At 43.3% G+C, this 22,119-nt stretch overlaps 1 long non-coding RNA gene across 1 annotated transcript; it reads right to left on the bottom strand.

The window, feature by feature from the left end:
* Positions 1–18,681: 18,681 nt before the first annotated feature.
* Positions 18,682–20,292, bottom strand: LOC133407468 (uncharacterized). The gene is made up of 3 exons (XR_009769170.1): positions 20,212–20,292; positions 18,986–19,106; positions 18,682–18,904 (listed from the first exon to the last, which is right to left on the bottom strand). It is a non-coding gene; the product is annotated as an uncharacterized LOC133407468 (long non-coding RNA).
* Positions 20,293–22,119: the final 1,827 nt, after the last annotated feature.

The following is a 22,119-nucleotide window of genomic DNA, read 5'->3' as shown; positions in this document are numbered from 1 at the left end:
CCCAGAATGTCACTTTTCAAGTTATTCTAGTTGGTCTTTTTCACCTGGCAGCTGAGACAGGCGGATTTCTCATTTTCATCGACATGGACGTAAATAAGCTTTGCTCCGATTGGATCATTTATCTTTTCAATGTAAATATGGGAAACAGCATTGCTCTGATTGGTCATTGGCAAGATCAAGGGGTTTTGTGGCTTGTGGTGCCCAAGCGATCGCACCAAGCATTGGATTGTTCGCCCACTACTCACAATCCCACAGAGGAGGGGGCATGGGTGAAATAAAGGAGAGGAGGATATTTTGACAGGTGGGTCCCATTCAATCAGAATGTGGCATTACCACATTGTTGGTAACCTTTTATTGCTCAGTGACTGCGTTTTTATGTTTTTATGTCTCAAAAGTATTCTCTATCAATTGACTGTTGTCGTACTAGAGCAGTTCCCACTACTGGAGACAAATTCCTTGTGTGTTTTTGACATACTTGGCAAATAAAGATGATTCTGATTCTGATCAGGATAATGTAACTGGCTGGCGGCGTTCTTCTCTCATGCACATTTTGAAGGCAATGAGCGCACGCGTGGCTCTTTAATCCACTGTTATACTGTAGATAAAGTTCAATATTTTTGTAAACCACAAACTCATTTGTACTGTTTTGGAACACTTGCTGTTTCTTTTTGAGGGTATTCTTTGTCTATTGTGTTAGAAGCTGGCTGGGCAAGCTGCTAGATTTTCATGCGTGTAGTTTGACCTTTGTTTAGAAACACTGGGATTTAGGATTTACTAAAGGTTCGAGCGTGCAAAACTTCACACGCAAATAGATGTGGAAGCTAATCGACTAACAAAGTCTGCCAAACGCACTAAATTGCTGTGCAGTTAATTTTGTGCATGGTGGGAGGACGTATGCAAATTGATTAATTGCACTGGTTGATTTTGTATCTTTAAATACCGCAAAATAATTTGGCATACAAAGCTGACACTGGTGAAATGTGAGGCGATGGGGGTCTAGACCTTTTCTGGTCGTGTAAACATTTTTTAAACATCTAAAGAACCTTAATGCCTTTAACCCTCTGCTGTCAAGGCTTTAGGTCCGGACACATCTGTATCTCTGCAAGGGTAAATGGCAGTACTTACCACAGGCAACACAAAATATTGTGCATCCGTTTTATGGATCTGGCAGAGGCATTTGATTCTGTTATTCATGCCACACTATTCGAAGGATTATGGAATACTGGTCTCTGAGAGCTGTATCACGCGGTATAAAAACTGCTGCTCTTGGCACACGCAGTCAGTGATGGGCCTTCTCTCAGACCCTTTACAACTTCTCAAAGGTATCCCGCAGGGTTCTGTACTTGGTCCAACACTACAATGTTTACATTAATAATATGACGCATGCTATTGGCAACTCTCTTGCCCATTTATATGCTGACAACACTATTATTTATACTTCTAGAACCTCCCTCCATACTGCCCTGTCTGCGCTTGAGACAAGTTTTACTAACATTCAAAATACTCTTTACAGTCGACAATTTTCACTGAAGATAAACAAATCTCCCGGTCGGGGATGAGATACTGCCCCAAGTGGAGGAGTTCAAGTATCTTGGGCTCTTGTTCACGAGTTATTATTTCAAAAATTGAGGGAAACTGTACACGACTGCTTCACCTGTTTTTAGCCTGTTTTGAGCCTTTTATTCACCATGTCCGATGATGTAATGTAACACATGATGCAACGATATCTCAATGTACGGTTTGTTGTCGATGCATTTGTATTTGCTTGTATGAACCTTTTCTTTATTTTAACGCCGTTATCTGCTGCCAGGTCGGCTTTGCATATGCAAATGTGTTGTCAATTGCATTACCTGGATACATACATTTTAAATAAAATATATATATGCATTGATATTAGTTATTCCTGGCCCACTTCACATCAAATAAGGCTGTATGTGGCCCATGAACTTCATTTAGTTTGACATCCCTGCACCTAGATATTACAATTGCATTTCATAAAGTTAGTAATTGACGTTGTGCTATCATGAATCCAGTATAGTTGACTGAATACCCCTCAGTACAAAAGTAAAATCTGAGTAACCTGAAATATTATTTGTAAAATTCCATTGTATTTGTAATCAGTTATCATCAAACAGAGAGCACATTTTTTTTTCTAGTATATCAGAAGTAAACAAAAGCACATTAGCTTGACAGCGCTGTGGAAGCACTGGAGGGTAAAGCTTAATTGAAGCGGCAGAACAAAGACAGGAATGAACGGCAGGGAGATCAGGATATGAGTAGAAATATGGAGAACCACTGAGTGCACAGCAGATGAGGGAACCCAAGCCATGAAAAAGTGCCTATCTGTTTGATTTCTGCCCTCTTTCTCTTACAATAATGAGCACTTTTAATGGTTTCTCGGAATGTCAACTCCAAGCCTGAAAGCATTCGTGCTGTGCGTGGGTGGCAGAGTCTGAAGGAGTAGGAAGGAGCGGATCACAGGGAAAAAGAAAAAGAGGAGTCGAAGAGTCTGGACCAGCACCGGGCCAACAAAATCCATCCGTCCGTCCATCCATCCATTTTCTGTACCACTTATCCTCACTAGGGTTAAATGGAAATAATTATAATTAAAGCAGCTTTTTTTTTTCTTATTGTCCTTTGCAAGACTGGGAAGGCCTATATATTTACAAGCGCATCTGCATGTGTGTGTGTGTCGTTCAGGTCTTATTTGTGTCTTTAATGTGTATCAATAACACATGTACAGTTTTTAATATTAATGTAAGCTCTATATAAATATGACCTTGTTGTTATCATTGAGAGTGAAGGAAAGAGGGAGCCAATCAACAATCGGAGGATGTGCTCGGTGTTAAAAATCAGATATGAGCTAATTTTAGATTGAATCGGAAAATATAATCACATTGTGTCAGGTGTGAGATTTCAGCATCATGTGTGTGTGTGTGTGCGCGCACGTGTGTGTGCGTGTGTGTGTGTGTGTGTGTGTGTGAGTGCTTTGCAGGTTTGGCAGATTGGAGTCACCAGCAGCTGCATCTCATCTTCTTGATGGCTGCTGACTGTTCTTAAGGCTCTCTGGGACGCCAACTTGTTGCCAGATTAACTACTACCTACGTCGAGTTTGTAATCTAGCTATCTTGCACTCTTTGTTCCCTTGAGACTTTTGAGGATTGTTCTGACCCGTTCTTTCTCCTTGTCTGCAGCCTGCCACCTGCCTCTGCACCCTGCAAACCTGCATTCATCTCCTGCTACTCACTGACTACCCAGACTCGATCCCTGTAAACCTGCTAATCTCTGGCACCCTGCCAACCTGGACACAGCCCACGAAATCCCTTCACCCACCAGCAACTGTCTGCCTCAGACCAAGCAATCGCACAATAAACATTTGTTCTATATCTGCCCATTCTGGGTCAAACTCATTACCAGAGTCCTGACAGCATAATCTGGCCAAGTCATGGACCCAACAGAGACCAGACAAAGCCTACTTTTGGAGTAACACGACCAGTCTCTAACCCTGTTTTCTGGAAAGGTCCGTGATATTTTCACAAGCTCTCACGACCCTCCAAAATCAGTTTGCCTTGTTCCAAACTCACGAGCAGCCACCTGTCGCAGCACCTGCAGCTCCCACCACCACCCTCTCCTTCCCCCACGTTATGCGGGAACTGTTTGTACCAGCGCCTGCCCCTTATGATGGCGATCTAGGGGTTTCCCATGCTTTTTTGATTCAGTGCTCATTCGTTTTTGAGCAGCGACCTCAGTCTTACTCCACTGGTCCTGCAAAAACAGCTTAGGGTAGAGCACTTGGGCCTTGACAGAAAGAGCGAGACAGTCGGCCGTTTACGCATTGTACTACTCTTTCACTGCAGAAATTCAACTCAAGGCTCCCAACTCTGCCTACCTCCCTGTCTTCCCCACTTTACACTTCTAAGTCTCGCTTCGAGCCACAGCCTTCATCCCCAGCCACACCCCCGGATGGCAGCGAGCCTATGCAGCTAGGAAGAGCAAATCTCTCAGATACAGAGAAGACGCGCAGAAGGACGGCCAATCTGTGTTTGCTACATTGCCAAATCTCCTAAACATCCATCAGACTGGCAGACTCACCAATGAGGAAGGAAGCACTGGTGAGTCACTCTTCAAATTCCTCCTCTTCCACCTGTTTTCAGATCTCTGCTACCATCTGCTGGAATAACTTGTTTTTGCCTGTCTAAGCCCTAGTAGACTCCAGATCACATGAGAATCTGTTTGAATGCCGACTGGTGGAACAATTGGGAATTCATCTGCAATATTTAACCACTCCAAAGACGGTCACTGGCTGGTATCTTGTCAAAAAGGGACTGCTCCTGTTCCCCTTAAGATATCAGGTAACCATCAATAAGTTATTAGTTTTCATGTTTTTGATCACTTGCAAGTTCCGACCGTGCTTGGTTTGCCTTGGCTGAAGGTCCACAACCCCAATATCGTCTGGACAGTACTAAGATAACTTCCTGGAGCAATTTTTCCATGAGAACTGCTTGTTGTCAGCTCCGGGGCCTCCTAGTGGTCAAAGACGGAGTGAAGAACCTGATTTATGTGTTCCAAGTGTTCCTGTAATTTATCTCAACCTAGCTCAAGTGTTCAGTAAACATGCCACTTCTCGGGGGATGGCAAGATGGCGGCGTAGGAGAAGCACCAGTTCCACTAGGCTCTTGCAAAACATTTTATTTATTCGACCACATTACGTATTGGTGTGGCGAGAGAGGGATTTTCCAGACTGGCGGAGATTCTATGATGAGTTTGGATAATTATTTTTGTGGACGAGTAGACAACATGTAAAAAAATATGAAGAGAACGATGAAACAAAGTGGAACAGGGGGAAGGGGCTTGCACTGCTTAAATTACCGAATGTGAAGTTGCTAGCGGCACTAATATTCTCCAAGCAATGGATAGACTTTCTGATAACCTAACCAAGGTTCTTGATGCCAAAGTGAGTTACATGGAAAGGTGGATACATGATTATCTGCGGAATGAGGTTAAAGCGGGACGCATTAAGCTAGATCGCGTTCACCACTCCTTGACACCGAGGACCTTTTTTCCTCACGTTTTTGGATACTGTTGCTTTTTTGGATTTCCTGCCTGTGTACCGACTTCTGCCCGTATATTAAACCTCTTTTTGAAACTGTCCATTTGTTTTGGAGTTGTGCATTTTTGGGTCCTATCCTCTGTTTTGTTCATGACAACCAATATAAATATGCAACTAAAGCTGTGCTGTATAACAGTATACAATTGAAGTGCGATATACAAATGTCTACTGTACGATATAACCTGCGATATTGTTATTTTGATGTGCGGGGTATTGTTAGCTTTGTTACTGCACTAAATGTCTAAGATGGGACCACAACAACAGTCACCTTTCTATTGTATCATTCTTGTGCCTCACTCTTCAGGCATGACTAATCGATTTACGCTCAATGCAACTAAGTTGGCTAAGAATGTCTTGGAGGTGAAAAGAGTATCAGATCGAGTGATGAGGCTGAAACTAGAAATTTAGGGTGTTATGTGTAATGTGATTAGTGGCTATGCCCCACAGGTAGGATGTGACCTAGAGGTAAAAGAGAAATTCTGGAAGGAGCTAGAAGATGTAGTTCTGAGCATCCCAGACAGAGAGAGAGTCATAATTGGTGCAGATTGTAATGGACATGTTGGTGAAGGAAATAGGGGTGATGAAGAAGTGATGGGTAAGTACGGCATCCAGGAAATTAACTTGGAGGGAAAGATGGGGGTAGACTTTGCAACAAGATTGCTATAGTGAACACTTTTTTCCAGAAGAGGCACGAACATAGGGTGACCTACAAGAGTGGAGGTAGAAGCATGCAGGTGGATTACATCTTGTGCAGACGACGTAATGTGAAGGAGGTTACCAACTGTAAGGTGGTGGTAGGTGAGAGTGTGGCTAGACAGCATAGGATGGTGGTGTGTAAGATGACTCTGGTGGTGGGGAGGAAGATTAGGAAGACAAAGGCAGAGAAGAGAACCATGTGGTAGAAGCTGATACAGGACGAGTGTTGTGCAGCTTTTCAGGAAGAGGTGAGACAGGCTCTCGGTGGGCAGGAGGAGCTTCCAGAAGACTGGACCACTGCAGCCAAGGTGTTCAGAGATACTTGGTGTATCTTCTGGCAGGAAATGAGAGAAGGAGACTTGGTGGTGGAACCTCACAGTACAGGAAATCATACAAGGAAAAAGGTTAGCGAAGAAGAAGTGTGACACTCAGAGGACAGAGGAGAGGCAAAAGGAATACATTGAGATGCGACACGGGGCAAAGGCAGAGGTGGCAAAGGCCAAACAAGAGGCATATGGTGACATGTATGGCAGGTTGGACACTAAAGAAGGAGAAAGGGATCTATACAGGCTGGGCTAGAGATGGGAAGGATGTGCAGCAGGTTAGGGTGATTCAGGATAGAGATGGAAATATGTTGACTGGTGCCAGTAGTGTGCTAGCTAGATGGAAAGAATACTTCGAGGAGTTCATGAATGAGGAAAATGAGAGAGAAGGGAGAGTAGAAGAGGCAAGTGTGGTGGACCAGGAAGTGGCAATGATTAGTAAGGGGGAAGTTAGAAAGGCATTAAAGAGGATGAAAATGGAAAGGCAGTGTGTCCTGATGACATTTCTGTGGAGGTATGGAAGCATCAAGGAGAGGTGGCTGTGGAGGTTTTGACCAGCTTGTTCAATAGAATTCTAGCGCGTGAGAAAATGCCTGAGGAATGGAGGAAAAGTGTGGTGGTGCCCATTTTTAAGAACAAGGGTGATGTGCAAAGCTGTGGGGAAACTATAGAGGAATAAAGTTGATGAGCCACACAAGGAAGTTGTGGGAAAGAGTAGTGGAGGCTAGAATCCGGACAGAAGTGAGTATTTGCGAGCAACAGTATGGTTTTATGCCTAGAAAGAGTACCACAGATGCATTATTTGCCTTGAGGATGTTGATGGAAAAGTACAGAGAAGGTCAGAAGGAGCTACATTGTGTCTTTGTAGATCTAGAGAAAGCCTATGGCAGAGTACCCAGAGGGGAACTGTGGTAGTGCATGCAGAAGTCTGGAGTGGCAGAAGTATGTTATAAAAATACAGGACTTGTACAAGGGCAGCAGAACAGCGATGTGCTGTAGGTGTGACAGATGAATTTATGGTGGAGGTGGGACTGCATCAAGTGGAGGAACAGTTAGAAAGATAGAGGCATGCACTGGAAAGAAAAGGAATGAAGATTAGCCGAAGTAAAACAGAATATATGTGCATGAAGGAGAAGGGTGGTGGGGGAAGAGTGAGGCTTTCTTGAACTTTCCAGACAAATACAAACATACACAAATACCTGTATACACTTAGACTATGAGTCCCATAGAATAACATAAAACACGAACAAAACAAAACAAAAAAATGAATAAATAAAATAAAATACTGCTCAGATCAACAGAAACATACAAAAAATCACATGAACATGGAGATACGTTTAAGCCTCCCTTTCAGCTGACAGATCAATCGCCATGCCTTTAAGGCATTTATTGTAACTGGATCCATACAGATACCTTTGATGTCCTTAAAATCCTTAAAAAATACTAGAGCTTGTAATTTGCACTTAGACATACAGGATTCAATATACAGCCAAATAGAATGCACCTTATGTGTCCAGTTGAACATGTATATCAGATGGGCACAAAATTGATATATTTTGATATTCAGTAAGCCTAAACTGCCTTTAGAATATGGGAGTTGCAAAACAGCCATTTCTATTCAAGGCCTCCGTTTGTTCCACATAAAGGAGCAGAGCCAGCTATTCAGATCTTTTAAGACTTTCTTTGAAAATTTAATCGGAATCATTTGAATAAAATAAAGCAACCTTGGTAACACGTTATTTTAATCAAAGCTACTCGTCCTAACCAAGAGACAGCGAGTGAGTTCAAACATTCTAAATCTTGTTTTATTTTACAAAATAAAGGAGCAAAATTAGCCTTGTATAACCAACTAAACAACGGGGTAATATAAACACCTAAATAAACAAAACCAGAGGATGACCACTTAAAGGGAAAGGTTTGCCTAACATTAGGCATTGGAGAGAGGGTTCCCAATGGCACGGCCTCTGATTTATTTAGATTGATTTTGTAACTAGAGAATCTCCCGAATGCATTAATGACCTTAATAAGAGTTGGAAACGAGGCTTCGGGTTTACACAGAAAGACAAGCACATCATCAGCATACAAAGTTCTTTTATGACACCTTTCCCCAACCTGAAGCCCATGTATAGTGGGTTCCATTTTGATTGCTTCGGCCAGTGGCTCTATGGCCAATGCAAACAGGAGAAGTGACAGTGGACACCCCTGCCTTGTACTGTACCTCTCTATATAGGAAAGTACTCAGATCTTAAGCCATTCGTTACAACTGTAGATTGAGGTTCATTACATAGAATTTCAACCCATTTTACAAAATTATCCCCTAAACCGAACTTCCCTAGTGTGGGAATAAAAAATGACCACTCAACTCTGTCAAATGCCTTCTCAGCATCAAGAGAAAGCACAAGACCTTCGATGTTTTGTTGTTTAAACATCTGGATAACATTGAAAAGACGTCTAATATTGTTGTAATAGGTCCTTCCTTTTATAAAACCAGTTTGATCGCCTTTAATTAAAACGGGCAGAAGACTCTCCAGACGTGTGGCCAAAATCTTGGAGAGTCATTTTTGGTCAATATTTAGGAGCGGAATTGGCCTATAGGAGGAGCAACATTCTGGACATGAACCTTTTTTCAATAACAGTGATATATTAGCTTCTTTACGAGACTGCGGGAGTCCTGCAGTGGAAAATGAATGATTAAACATCTGAAGCAATGGTTCTAAAAGCAGATCCTTAAATTTTTTGTAAAACTCGGAACTAATACTATCCGGCCCTGGTGATTTCCCACTTTGGAGATGTTTAATAGCATTAAGGACTCCATCTATGGATATGGGGCCATTAAGAAAAAGTTGTTGTTCTGCTGATATTTTGGGAAGCATAATTTGTGCAAAAAATTATTTCATTAGTCGAGGTGCATCAGTTGTCTGTTTTGAGGAATAGAGATCCTTGTAGTACTTAGTTAAGCAATCATTTATTGACTTATTATCGTATACTTTATGGTCCCTGTCTATAATAATAGCTGCAATGGATTGGGATTCCACTCTCCTTTTAGTTAGGTACGCAAGACATTTCCCCGGTTTATCACCGTGTTCATAAAACCTCTGATTACTGTACCTAATTTTCCTCTCTGCCTCTTTTGTAAAAAGGCCGTTTATACCTGATCTAAGTGTGGATATTTCCTTCCATATAGCCGGTGTTGGGTAACGTATATATGCTTTTTCTGTACTGACTGTACTGTTTCTATACGGACTTCTCTTTCTCCAAGGCGTGGTGTTTTTTAGTAACAGAGTACGAAATAATCAAGCCCCTTGCATTAGCTTTGCAACTTTCCCCTAAAAGTGATGGATTGTCTGTTGGTTGTAAGTAAGTTAATGGATAGAAATGCGCGGAACTCAGTTGTAAAGTAAGAAGCAAAAACATTATCCTTAAGAATAAAACTATTAAGTCTCTAATGTCGAGACTGAGATGCTGCGAGTTTGAGTTTAATATTCATAACCACATTGGCATGATCAGATACAATAATATTACCTATGTTACAGGACAAAACTGAATGCAATTGAGTTTTGGGCATGAAAAAAAAAATAGTCAATTCTCATTTGACATTTATGAGGAGCAGAGAAGAAGGTATTTTCCTTGCTATCAGGATGGAAACTTCTTCAAATATCCTCAAATCCAATATCCTTACAGATAGACTGAGAGCTTTCGCTTGGGAAGATGGAGCCACAGTAGTATGGGGAAACCTATGAGCGGATTTAACATATAGTTAAAGTCATTACCCACATTAACGGGATCTGCTGTCATTTCCACAAGATCCAAAAATATTCCAGTAATAAAATCAGATGGGTGTGCTGGTGGAAAATATACTCTGCATTCATTATTACAATGATCTGCCCTTGCAAACCTCCCTTAACAATAACATATCATCCATTCTGATCTTTAACAGGGACGTTGTGAGTTGGTGGGGAGAATACTTCGAAGACCTCCTCAATTCCACCGACACGCCTTCCCATGAGGAAGCAGAGTGTGGGTTCTCTGAGGCGGGCTCTCCTATCTCTGGGTTTGAGGTCATCGAGGTAGTTAAAAAGCTCCTCGGTGGCAGGGCCCCAGGGGTGGATGAGATTCGCCCGGAGTTCCTAAAGGCTCTGGATGTTGTGGGGCTGTCCTGGTTGACACGCCTCTGCAACATCGTGTGGACATCGGGGACAGTGCCTCTGGATAGGCAGACTGGGGTGGTGGTCCCCCTTTTTAAGAAGGTGGACCGGAGGGTGTGTTCCAACTACAGGGGGATCACACTGCTCAGCCTCCCTGGTAAGGTCTATTCAGGGGTGCTGGAGAGGAGGGTCCGTCGGGGAGTTGAATCTCAGATTCAGGAGGAGCAGTGTGGTTTTCGTCCTGGCCGTGGAACAGTGGACCAACTCTACACCCTCGGCAGGGTCCTCGAGGGTGCATGGGAGTTTGCCCAACCAGTCTACATGTGTTTTGTGGACTTGGAGAAGGCGTTCGACCGTATCCCTCGGGGAGTCCTGTGGAGGGTGCTTCGGGATTATGGGGTACCGAACCCCCTGATACGCGCTGTTCGGTCCCTGTACGACCGGAGTCAGAGTTTGGTCCGCATATCCGGCAGTAAGTCGGACTCGTTCCCAGTGAGGGTTGGACTACGCCAAGGCTGCCTTTTGTCGCCGATTCTGTGAATAACTTTTATGGACAGAATTTCTAGGCGCAGCCAAGGTGTAGAGTGGGTCCAGTTTGGAGGCCTCAGTATTGCATCTCTGCTTTCTGCTGATGATGTGGTTCTGTTGGCTTCATCAAGCCGTGAGCTCCAACTCTCACTGGAGCAGTTCGCAGCCGTGTGTGAAGCGGCTGGGATGAGAATCAGCACCTCCAAATCTGAGACCATGGTCTCAGATTTGGCATGACTCAGATGACAGACTGACGGTAGCACCTATGAGATTGCAAAACTCCTTCCAAAATTGTGAAATGAATCTGATAGGGATCAGACACCACATTCTTGGGGAAACCATGGAACTTGAATACCTGGTGTATCATTAACTCGGCAGGGTCTTTAGCTGAGGGGAGTTTCGGGAGTGCAATGAAGTGTGCCATCTTGGAGAACCTGTCCACAACTGTGAGAATGGTGGTATTTCCTTTAGAGGCCGGTAATCCTGTCACAAAGTCTACGGAAATGTCTGACCAAGGATGTTGAGGTATTGGCAGGGGTTGCAACTCCCCAGAAGGACGTTTGCGAGAGGACTTGTTCGCAGCACATACCTGGCAACCATTGACATAATTGGTAACATCCCTTCTAACATTGGGCCACCAAAAGCGCTGTTCGACCACAGATTGCGTTTTGGCAATGCCTGAGTGACATACAGTCCGGTTAGTGTGAGCCCAGTGGATGACTCTTCCCCTTAAGGTCGGAACCACATAAAGCCTTTTTTCAGGGCAATTTTCAGGGCTAAGAGTGTTCTTCAGAGCCTCCTTTACCGCAGTCTCAATGTCCCAAACAAAAGCAGAGACGAAACATGACTTGGGCAAAATGGTTCTAGGGTTGGGCAAAGAATTCTCCACGCAGAAAATGCGCGATAAAGCATCTCGCTTACCATTTTTAGAACCAGGTCGGTAGGATAACGTGAAATTGAATCGAGTGAAGAACAGAGCCCATCGAGCCTGCCTTACATTTAATCTCTTAGCAGTTTTGAGATATTCCAGGTTCTTGTCATCGATCCATACTAAAAACGGAGTATGTGCCCCCTCTAGCCAGTGCCTCCACTCCACCAAAGCCTTTGCAAGGGTCCGTCTTGATTTCACCTGGAGCCAGCACGAACCCCAGAAAAGAGATAAGGCAGGACTCCATGCCACGCTGCATTGCTGCAGAAATTCAGGAAAAAGAAGCCCCAACTAAATATTGAGTGCTATATTTTTCATGTTCATACTTCTCAGTTGGCCAACACTTCTTGAAATATTAGTTTTTATCGTTCTTAAGTAATATTCAAATTTTCTGAGGTACTGAATTTGTAATTTTCGTTAGTTGCCAGTTTTAATCATCAAAATTAAAAGAAATAAACATTTCAAATATATCAATCTGTGTGTCATGAATTACTATACAAGTTTCCCTTTTTGAATGGAATTACTGAAATAAATCAACTTTTTCATTATATTCTAATCATATGACCAGCACCTGTATATCTGTATATACAAGTGAAACAACAACAACACATCATTGTAGCTATGTGGGGAAAAATATTACAGCACATTTATCACTGAGCATTAATTAAAAAAAAAAAAAACAGACATTTTCTACACCACTTATCCTCACCAGGGTCGGGTATGCTGGAGTCTATGCCAGCTAACTGTGGGCGAGAGGTAGGGTACACCCTGGACTGGTCAATCGCAGGGCACATATAAACAAACAACCATTCACACTCACATTCACACCTATGGACAATTTAGAGTCTTCAATTATCCTACCGTGCATATTTTTGGGATGTGGGAGGAAACCGGAGTGCCCGGAGAAAACCCACGCAGGCACGGGGAGAACATGCAAACTCCACACAGGCGAGGCCAGATTTGAACCCAGGTCCTCAGAACTGTGAGGCAGATATGCTAACCAGTCGTCTATTGTTCCGCAAAAAAACTATATAGTTATTCATAACAAAATGTTTCCACTGTGTTGTAATCACACTTGTGGTTAGATTTACCCAGCATATGGAGAGGAAACAAAATCCATCTATTTTCAAGTGACCTGTACCCAATATCCATGGTCACAAAACACTTGAAAGAATATGCATGCACACAAACAATCCATGAATGTCAGCAGTGGACAACATGGAATTAAGCAATTAGACATACAGGGATGCTCTAGCAGTTCACTCACCTGACTTCCAAGCAAGCAGAGGGGGTTCAATTCCCACCCAGTGCCAGTGTGAAAGGCTGTCTCTTATATGGGCCCTGTTGTTGTCTGGGATCGAGTCTGCATTTTGCTCAAACTCAGCTGAGATAGGCTCCAGCTCCCTCACTACCCTGAACAGTATAAGCGGTATGGAAAACTGATGGATCCTATCCCAAGTGACTTCAGGCAGATAGGCGGACTACACCCTGGACTCTTCGCCAGCCAGTCACATGGCGTATTTAGGGACAAACAATCATTCACTTTCACATTTACATGGTCACTGAGTGAGAACTGAACTCACACTGCCAGCACCAAAGTCAGGCAGTGTCTGCCTCCCATAGGTTTATACAGTATTGGTGCACATATTCACATTGCTGGTTTTATTTAATGGTCTTTGAATGCACCTCTAGCCTACGATATTCAGAATAGAAATGTTTCATTAATAAGGGTGCGGTAGAATCGCTTGCGTATTCTTCATCTACCCTATCTACAGTATCTGTAAACCCATGTGCATTGGTATATCCAATTTTCATCCATTTTTAGAAGAGGCTTGAATCCGATCTGACCTTCCTATGTGTTTTTCTTGATCTCTTTAAGCTGCCATGACCCAAATTGTGCCACATGGGAACAATGAATCAAAACCGTGTTCAGCCTAAATTTGTTTTATATAAGAAGCAGCTCTTTGCTTGACATTTAATTATATTCCATGATATGTACGTGTTGTCACATTTTTCTTCATATCAATTTTAACATCCATCAGGGTGATCCCTGATGAGTAATTTCCAAGGAATAAGACAGATGCCCAGGTTCCACATTTTTAGTCTGTTATTTTTTACTCTACATTATTACATTATATGCTTCTACTGCAGTAAGGACCTGGATACCACATAATGAGTTAGTGATTGTAATCAGATCATAAATGTGATGAGAGAGGGTTAATATAGACACTGTAGTCAAGAAGTACAGTATATAGCTGTGAAACATTTTCCAAAAGGACCCGTCACACAAGTATAGCTTTGGCAGATCCTTGCGTGAAAGTCACTAACAGTCAGACACAAATATACACACCCATCTTTACACACACTCTCACAAGGGTGGATAATCAAGGAGGACTTGACATTGCTTGGGGGAAGTGCATATACTATAAGTCTGCATGCATGTATGTGTGGCATTCAATGAGAGATGTAAAAAAACAACAGAAAAAAAGATCTGTAGGAAAACTAGAAGAAAATTCAGAAAAAGTTGTGAGGGAATTGTATAGTACAGTATGGAATAGTATAGTCATTTAAATAGTATTTTACATTGGTGCTTGAAGTTAAACAAACAGTATTAAATCAAAGAAAAAAAATAAATTACAGCTTCATTATGGTTTATGTTGAAGGCTTTTATCAACATTGGACTGATGATTTTAGTTAATATGTACAAACCCTACCAAATACCTGGGGTGACATTGATGGCTTAGGTAGAGATAATAACACGGGTTTATGTGGCCAAGCTTATTTCAAAGCTTGTGAGGATCAAATTAATGCATTAGACCAGAGGTGTCAAACTCATTTTTGTGGTCGTCCGCATCGTAGGTACGCTTTACCTCGGAGGGCCGTTATGACTGAACTAGAGATGGGCGAGTACCGATACCAGGTGTCGGCATCATTTCAAGGTGTACTTGCGAAGGCTGCCGATACCAGCCACAGATACTTAAGACAAAAAAAAATACAAAAATCTGACATAAAGTCCTACTCGGCAATAGCACTACACTGCGACCTTTGACACATCGGTGAATTAATATGTGGGTCAGAAAAAAAGATCTTTGTTCACAATTATCTGCCATTGTGGGAATCTGGGAAGCGCAGCTCCCAACTAAACAAATTACAGATTAATTAGAAGTTTTCAGTTAGAAAGCGACCTGACGCCTGCTCTTTTGCCGGACACAAATAGGCGAGCAATTGGTTGAGTGTTCATATAACATGTCGGCCAAGTCATAAAAATGACGAGAAGGGTTTTCAACCACATTGTAGTTACCAAACAAGCCAGCGGTTACCCTAGCTGCTTCTATTTCTTCTTCTACTTCTACTCTTTCTAGTCTTCTTTAAATTTTCTATCAAACCCCCGCTTAGGATGATGTTGGGGCATGTATGTGAAATCTCCCAAGCCATCACTATGATCCAAAATCAGTTTGCTTCTCTGCAAACACCCGTACAATCTGATGTTATGTCATCACATCATCCCTAGCACCACAATCCTCGTCAGTCAAGCAGCCGTTTGTGCCGGAACCAGGCCATTATGACAGATCTGGGGCCCTGCCATACTTTTTTTAATGTTCAATGTTAACTAGTGTTTGGACAGCAACCATACTCGTATTCGACCGACCAGGCAAAAAACTCTTACCGCTTTGGCTGCCTTCGGGGTTCTACGTTTTCCTGGTTCATGGCAGTGGGCGAAATCTCCAGTGTGTGCCTCTGATACTGCATTCATGGAGAAGGTGAGGAAGCTTTTCGACCACCCAGTCACATCCCTGTCCAAATAAGCAACTCTTGCCTCTTATCGACTCTGCCTCCTCTCCATTCCGTGGAGAAAACATTTTTACTAAACTAGACCTGCGCAACTCTTACCATCTTGTCATTCAGGAGGGAGACAAGTGTAAAATCGATTTCAACACAGACCGGGGTCACTAATATTATCTGGTCATGCCATTTGCATTAACCAATGCAATGCTCTTGCTGTTTTCCAGGCCCATGTTAATGACATCTTACCATATATGAATCATAGATTTGTCTTTGTTTACCTGGATGACTGATGTTGATGAAAAGCTGAGTGTGGGACCATACGGAGGGCCAGGTGAAGTCAGGTCCCATCCTGACCTCTGTGTCCACTTTACACAAGACTTTTGAGCTTAAGTAAAAATACCTGTCTACTGTTATATAAAATGTATAGTGAATTTGATTATGGATCCTCCCAAGCGAATCCAGCCCATTCCCTGACCTACCTTAAGCCAGCTCTCATCTATAGCTGAGCGTTTTGCTGGTACTCCAAATGGCCCTTGATTCCATGCATTGTATGGCTTTTTGTCTATTTTCCATTGTATGTCTGCTTCTCATTTGGTTCAAATATGCTGTATGTTTGGGCAGATTCTGCTGTGAGTATTGCTATCTGTCCAGTCATCATTACATATCCCTTTCCAAATCTGTGGTAACAACATTGGGCATGCCCTGGCTGAATCAAGCAAACTATTAAAAGCTCAGGGTTTAATCATGGGCAACAAAGACCTTGTAAAAAAAAAAAGCCACAGAGCTCCAAGAAGTCCACGAGGAAATTAGTAATGAGTTAATATCGGCTACAATGCTGAGGAACATCCAAATGTTCGGTGGAATATCCCCACCTTTACACTTTTCGCCTAACATATCCAGAAAATGCACCTATATCACAGCAAAATGGACAATGAGCATGATAAGTCCCTTGCTCAAATCACTTCAACCAAAGCCTGGATGGAGTTGGCAAAGATGCATATCAGCCAGATGTTTTTTTTAAACTGTGGGGGGAGGGAGACGTGGCCGTGCCTTTATCTGCCTTTTTGGACAGCGACATCTCTCGCCCATGCAAAGATTTTTTTGTTGTAATTTTGGTATAAGAGATGGATTAGTGTATTAAGCCTTCTTTATACTCGCGCAGGCCGTGACCGCGTCGACGTCACCGCGGCTATCCCGCACGCAGTTTGCCTTTATACTCAAGCGCAACCCACGCACGCTGTTTTGAAAATGTGCCACAGTTCTCCTCCAAGTCGGGGGGTGTCGCTACGGCTGGTATCGGCTAGGACACCACAAGGTGGAGTTTCCTCTGCATTTTTGGGCCATTTCCGGTAGCCGTTTTTTACTTTCCTTTCCGGAACAAGGAACAAAGCAACGGCAAAGAACAAATGGACCTAGATGACCAGATGATACGTTTAATTATACTGCAAAATCGATCAAGAAGGCGGCGGCATCAGTGGTATGTGGAACCAAGGGGAACGTTGAGTACGTCATCACAGCATGTGACTTAAATGGACCAATCACGAGAGATGATCTTTGCGACATTCTGCGCGCGGAGACAATTTGTGCCGTTTGCGCATCAAGTGCCGCATAGGGGCCGCGCTGCCCTATGTGTCGGTCACGTGATGTAATGCGGGCGCTGTCGGCCACGCGAGCGCGGGAGAATAAAGAGGCCTCTCGTTGTTGACATAAAACTTTCCATCCATCCTTCCATTATCTTATTTGGGCTCGGGTCACAGGGGCAGCAGCATCAGCAGGGAAGACAGGCCAGCTAGGAGACCTAATCAGAATCAGAATCATCTTTATTTGCCAAGTATGTCCAAAAACACACAAGGAATTTGTCTCCAGTAGTTGGAGCCGCTCTCGTACGACAACAGACAGTCAATTGACAGAACACTTTGGAGACAGAAAGACATTGACAAAAAAAAAAAAAAACGGTCACTGAACAGTAAAGGGTTGCTAGTTATCTGGTAATGCCGGTACATTTTTTTTTTTTTGACAATTGGGCAAAAAGATGCAGAGTCCTCTAGCACTTAGAGCAGTTCGAAAGACTAATATTGTAATAGTCCGGTGCAATGAGCATTGTGCAAGGGGCGCCGAGACTTCAAGCCGTGTTTGCGTTTTAAAGTGACGAGTAGTGCGATAGTCTGGGACAATGTTGGTTGTGCAAATTTTACAGATAGTCCTCAATCAGTGTGCAAATGGAGCAGATGCTACTCTGGCATGAGTGGCCAGTATATGCAAATAGTGCAGCATGGCGAGACAACTACAGTGAGTGCACGAGTAACACATAATTGGCCCCACAGAAATGTGACAACGAACTCAAGTCAAAAAATTGCCAGCATGTTGTAATGGAATTGTAGGTCAGGTGTTTAAGAAGTTGATCGCAAGAGGGAAGAAGCTGTTGGAATGTCTACTAGTGTAGTTTGCATTGATCGGTAGCGCCTACCTGAGGGAAGTAGCTGGAAGAGCTGGTGACCGGGGTGCGGAGGGTCAGAGAGGATTTTGCACGCCCTTGTCTTAGTTCTGGCAGCGTGCAAGTCCTCAATGGTGGGTGGGGGGGTACCGACAATACTTTCAGCAGTTTTGATTGTCCGTTGCAGTCGGAGTTTGTCCTTTTTTGTAGCAGCACCAAACCAGACTGTGATGGAAGAACACAGGACTGATTCGATGACCGCTGTGTAGAACTGTCTCAGCAGCTCCGGTGGCAGGCCGTGCTTTCTCAGAAGCAGCAGGAAATACATCCTCTGCTGGGCCTTTTTGAGGACGGAGTTGATGTTGGTCGCCCACTTCAGGTCCTGAGAGACTGTAATTCCCAGGAACTTGAAGGTCTCGACGGTTGACACAAGACAGCTGGACAACGTGAGGGGCAGCTTTGGCGAAGGATGCCTCCTGAAGTCCACGATCATCTCTACAGTCTTGAGCGTGTTCAGCTCTAGGTTGTGTCGGCCGCACCACAGCTCCGGCCGCTCCGCTTCCTGTCGCTATGCAGACTCGTCACCGTCCTTGATGAGGCCGATGACAGCGGTGTCATCTGCAAACTTCAGGAGTTTGACAGTCGGGTGCGCTGAGGGGCAGTCGTTCGTGTAGAGAGAGAGAAGAGCAGCGGAGAGAGGACACAACCTTGGGGCGCCCCAGTGGATGAGGTGGCCTCCCCCAGCCTGACCTGCTTCAGCGTGTCCTGGATCTTCGCAATGGGACAACGCCTCACCCGGGAGGCATCCTGACAAGATGGCCTCGTCGCCTTTTTAGAATGAAGTATCATTTTTGAGACTCCTGCACTTCTGTCTTGCCTCCCTGCTTCCCTGCACATGGGTCCTCCAGTTCCTTGCCTCCAGCACCTTGAAAGCCTGAACTTGACAGCTTGCATCTATACATAAAACATAAACATCCATAAAACTGAAATTCTCAACAATTTATTGAGCAGCAGAATGTGCCCCAATGCACTGACCTTGCTCCCCCGTTCGATGTGCTCTGACACTGACATTGCAGTGGCAACTTTATATTGAGGGCGTCGTTCTCCTCGACTGAATGTAGAAGATGGTTCCACAAGAAAGAAGCCTTTGAAGTGGCTGTCCCGGAAAAGATTATTATTTGTCCAATGAAGTGTATCGAAGGACATAGAGACGGTGATCACAAAGGGTGGTTTTATAGAGGTGGAATTATGCGGGATGTGATGGGGGTGGTGACAAGGTGCAAACATCGCTGTAATTGTATTGTGTAATAAATTTTTTTAAAAATGACAGTGACATATTCAAATACATATGCAAACGTCCCTCAGTAATAAGTAACCATGCAGCTTTGATGATTGAAATTTTACATGCATAGCAGAGGACACTATCAAGGCAGAACAAGACAGAAAAATGTTTTGAAAAATATGTAAGGAGCAAAGTCAAAGAAGAGAAATGGACACATCAAACTGCTCCTAGCCACACTGAGGACTGGAAAGGTCACCACTGTCCTTTTAAATTACACTTCACCTTGAGGTTTGGAACTCATTTGTGTAACCGCAGTGTGCAGCAAAGTGGGCAGGGAGTTGACATTTGAGCCAGAGTGCAGTCATTCTCCTATTTGTTGCACAGATTAGGCTTCAATGACTCACACTATATTCTTTGCTGCATTTTTAAATGCAATTTATTATTTATACTATATTGTTGCGTATTTTGGGTTAAATAAAAACATAATTAATTTAGGAGAAAATAATAAACCGGAAGTGACGCCTGCCTTACTTCTGGTTTAGCATAATTTTAAATTTCAGCGTTAAAAATCGAGCTATTTTGTCTCGTAAAGGGGAACCACGTCGCTTTTTAGATATATAAAATTTAGGAGAAAGCAACGACAAAGCTTTTATCAATCTCGTAATCTGAAGGTTGCTACTGGAATTAGATAAGAGTTCTCGAGAGGTCTTTTGTCGAACCCAAACACACACAAATGATACAGGTAGTGAATTTTTATAGAAAATTTAAGGCAATAAACCAGGGTGTGTCTACAGGGAAACAAGGCAGAAAAAACCCAAAACAAAGGACAGAAACATTGGTAGGAAGAGGCTGAGTTTGTGATATGAGGGTGGATTGAGCGTGTATTGACAATGCATATAGCTGGGGGTTCCTGTCTTTGTTAATTTAAACCCAAATATGCACTAATCTGCACTTTTAGTAGACCGCAAGTTGGACTTACATTGCGTGGAACAGAATTTAAGCAGGCTGGCCGATCTCCCAAATGTTTGGCCGGTTCGGTCCGCACTGGAACAGGTAGATTTGGCGGAAAAGAAGGAAGAAGAAAAAGAAGAGCAGGAAAAAAAAAAGTTCCCAGGCAGAGCTGCCGGAGCCCGTATGTTGCTGTCCGCAAGACGTTCGGAGTGGACGCGCGCTGCCCGCTTCCTTCCCAACGGATTTTGTCCAGGCACCCAAAGGGGTAGCTCAGTGTGCTGGCAGGATGCCCTGCGGCGGGGAAGGGTCGAATGTGTCCTCGCCACCTCGTGGTGCGAGGTGGGGCTTCCTGGCTGAGCCGGTCTTCGGCAAATTGGTCAAACAAAGGGCGCTTTGGGCTTTATGGTCAGCCACCAAGGGGAGGGGACCAAAAAGGGGACCACCTCTTAATGTTACTTTTCCATCCTAGGATTATTTTCTGGTTTAAAACCAGCGGGATACAATATGAATTATTGGATTTAAGATAACGAGACAATTTTCCAGTTTTGCATTGTCATGCCCACATCCTCTTTAATCCCTGTCACGAATGTTTCAATTGTATGTGGTTGTTGAGAACACTAATATTTGCAATGGGGCATTTGTGTCTTGTGGGGTGAAACATGTCATCCGGTTCAGTTGACAAACAGATTTGACATCAGACATTCAAATTTGCAGAAATACAATCACCAGTGGTGCTATTGTGATGGTAACACTAAGGCATTGATGCAAAGTTCTTAAAATATCATATAACATTCAAATGCGGTGCAGATTGTGATGAGGTCCTCCGGAGTTGCAGTACCTTTACAACGCCAGTGGGTGTCACTAGTGTCTCATCCATTGTCCCAGACAGAAGGAACAAATGTCACTGAAAACAGTGGGAAAGAGAAGTCTTTGTTGGTGAGACTCTTCAGGCTGGCTGAGGGTGGAAGGTAATTAATTTAGCGTCCGAGTGAGAAAGCAGATGTCCGTGTCCCAGCTTTGATGAGCTTCTTCGGACTGGCTGGTAATTCATTTAGCATCCGTGTGCGAAGTGAAATCTGGCTTCCCCGTGGCCATTTGTCTCAGCGGGGGAGCGGCGACAGCGATGTAGCTCAGTCCGGGGTTTGGGGGCCACAGTGCCATCGGGCGAGAGCATGTCCATTACAATATTTAAAGATTATTTTAATTTTAGTAATTATTAATTACTGTCTTTTGAAATGTAATTCCCAATTCCATTTGTACACGTAATAATAAATACAACCCAAATTCCAATGAGGTTGGGACGTTGTGTTAAACATAAATAAAAACAGAATACAATGATTTACAAATAATGTTCGACCTATATTTAATTGAATACACGACAAAGACAATATATTTAATGTTCAAACTGATAAACTTTATTGTTTTTAGCAAAAAAATAATTAACTTAGAATTTTATGGCTGCAACACGTTCCAAAAAAGCTGGGACAGGGTCATGTTTACCACTGTGTTACATCACCTTTTCTTTTCACAACATTCAATAAATGTTTGAGAACTGAGGACACTAATTGTCGAAGCTTTGGAGGTGGAATTCCTTCCCATTCTTGCTTGATGTCCAGCTTCAGCTGTTCAACAGTCCGGGGTCTCCGTTGTCATATTTTACGCTTCATAACGCACCACATATTTTTAATGGGAGACAGGTCTCGACTGCAGGCAGGCCAGTCTGGTACCCGCACTCTTTTACAATGAAGCCATGCTGTTGTAACACGTGCAGAATGTGGTTTGGCTAGTGTAAATGAGAGCATTTGAGTAGTGTAAATGAGAGCATTTGACTAGTGTAAATGAGAGCATTTGAGTAGTGTAAATGAGAGCATTTGACGAGTATAAATGAGAGCATTTGAGTAGTCAATAAGAGCATTTTAATAGTCTTAATGAGAGC

Source organism: Phycodurus eques, chromosome 9 (assembly GCF_024500275.1).
Source record: "Phycodurus eques isolate BA_2022a chromosome 9, UOR_Pequ_1.1, whole genome shotgun sequence".
Taxonomy (NCBI): Eukaryota; Metazoa; Chordata; class Actinopteri; order Syngnathiformes; family Syngnathidae; genus Phycodurus; species Phycodurus eques.
This window is presented reverse-complemented; position numbering and strand designations above follow the sequence as displayed.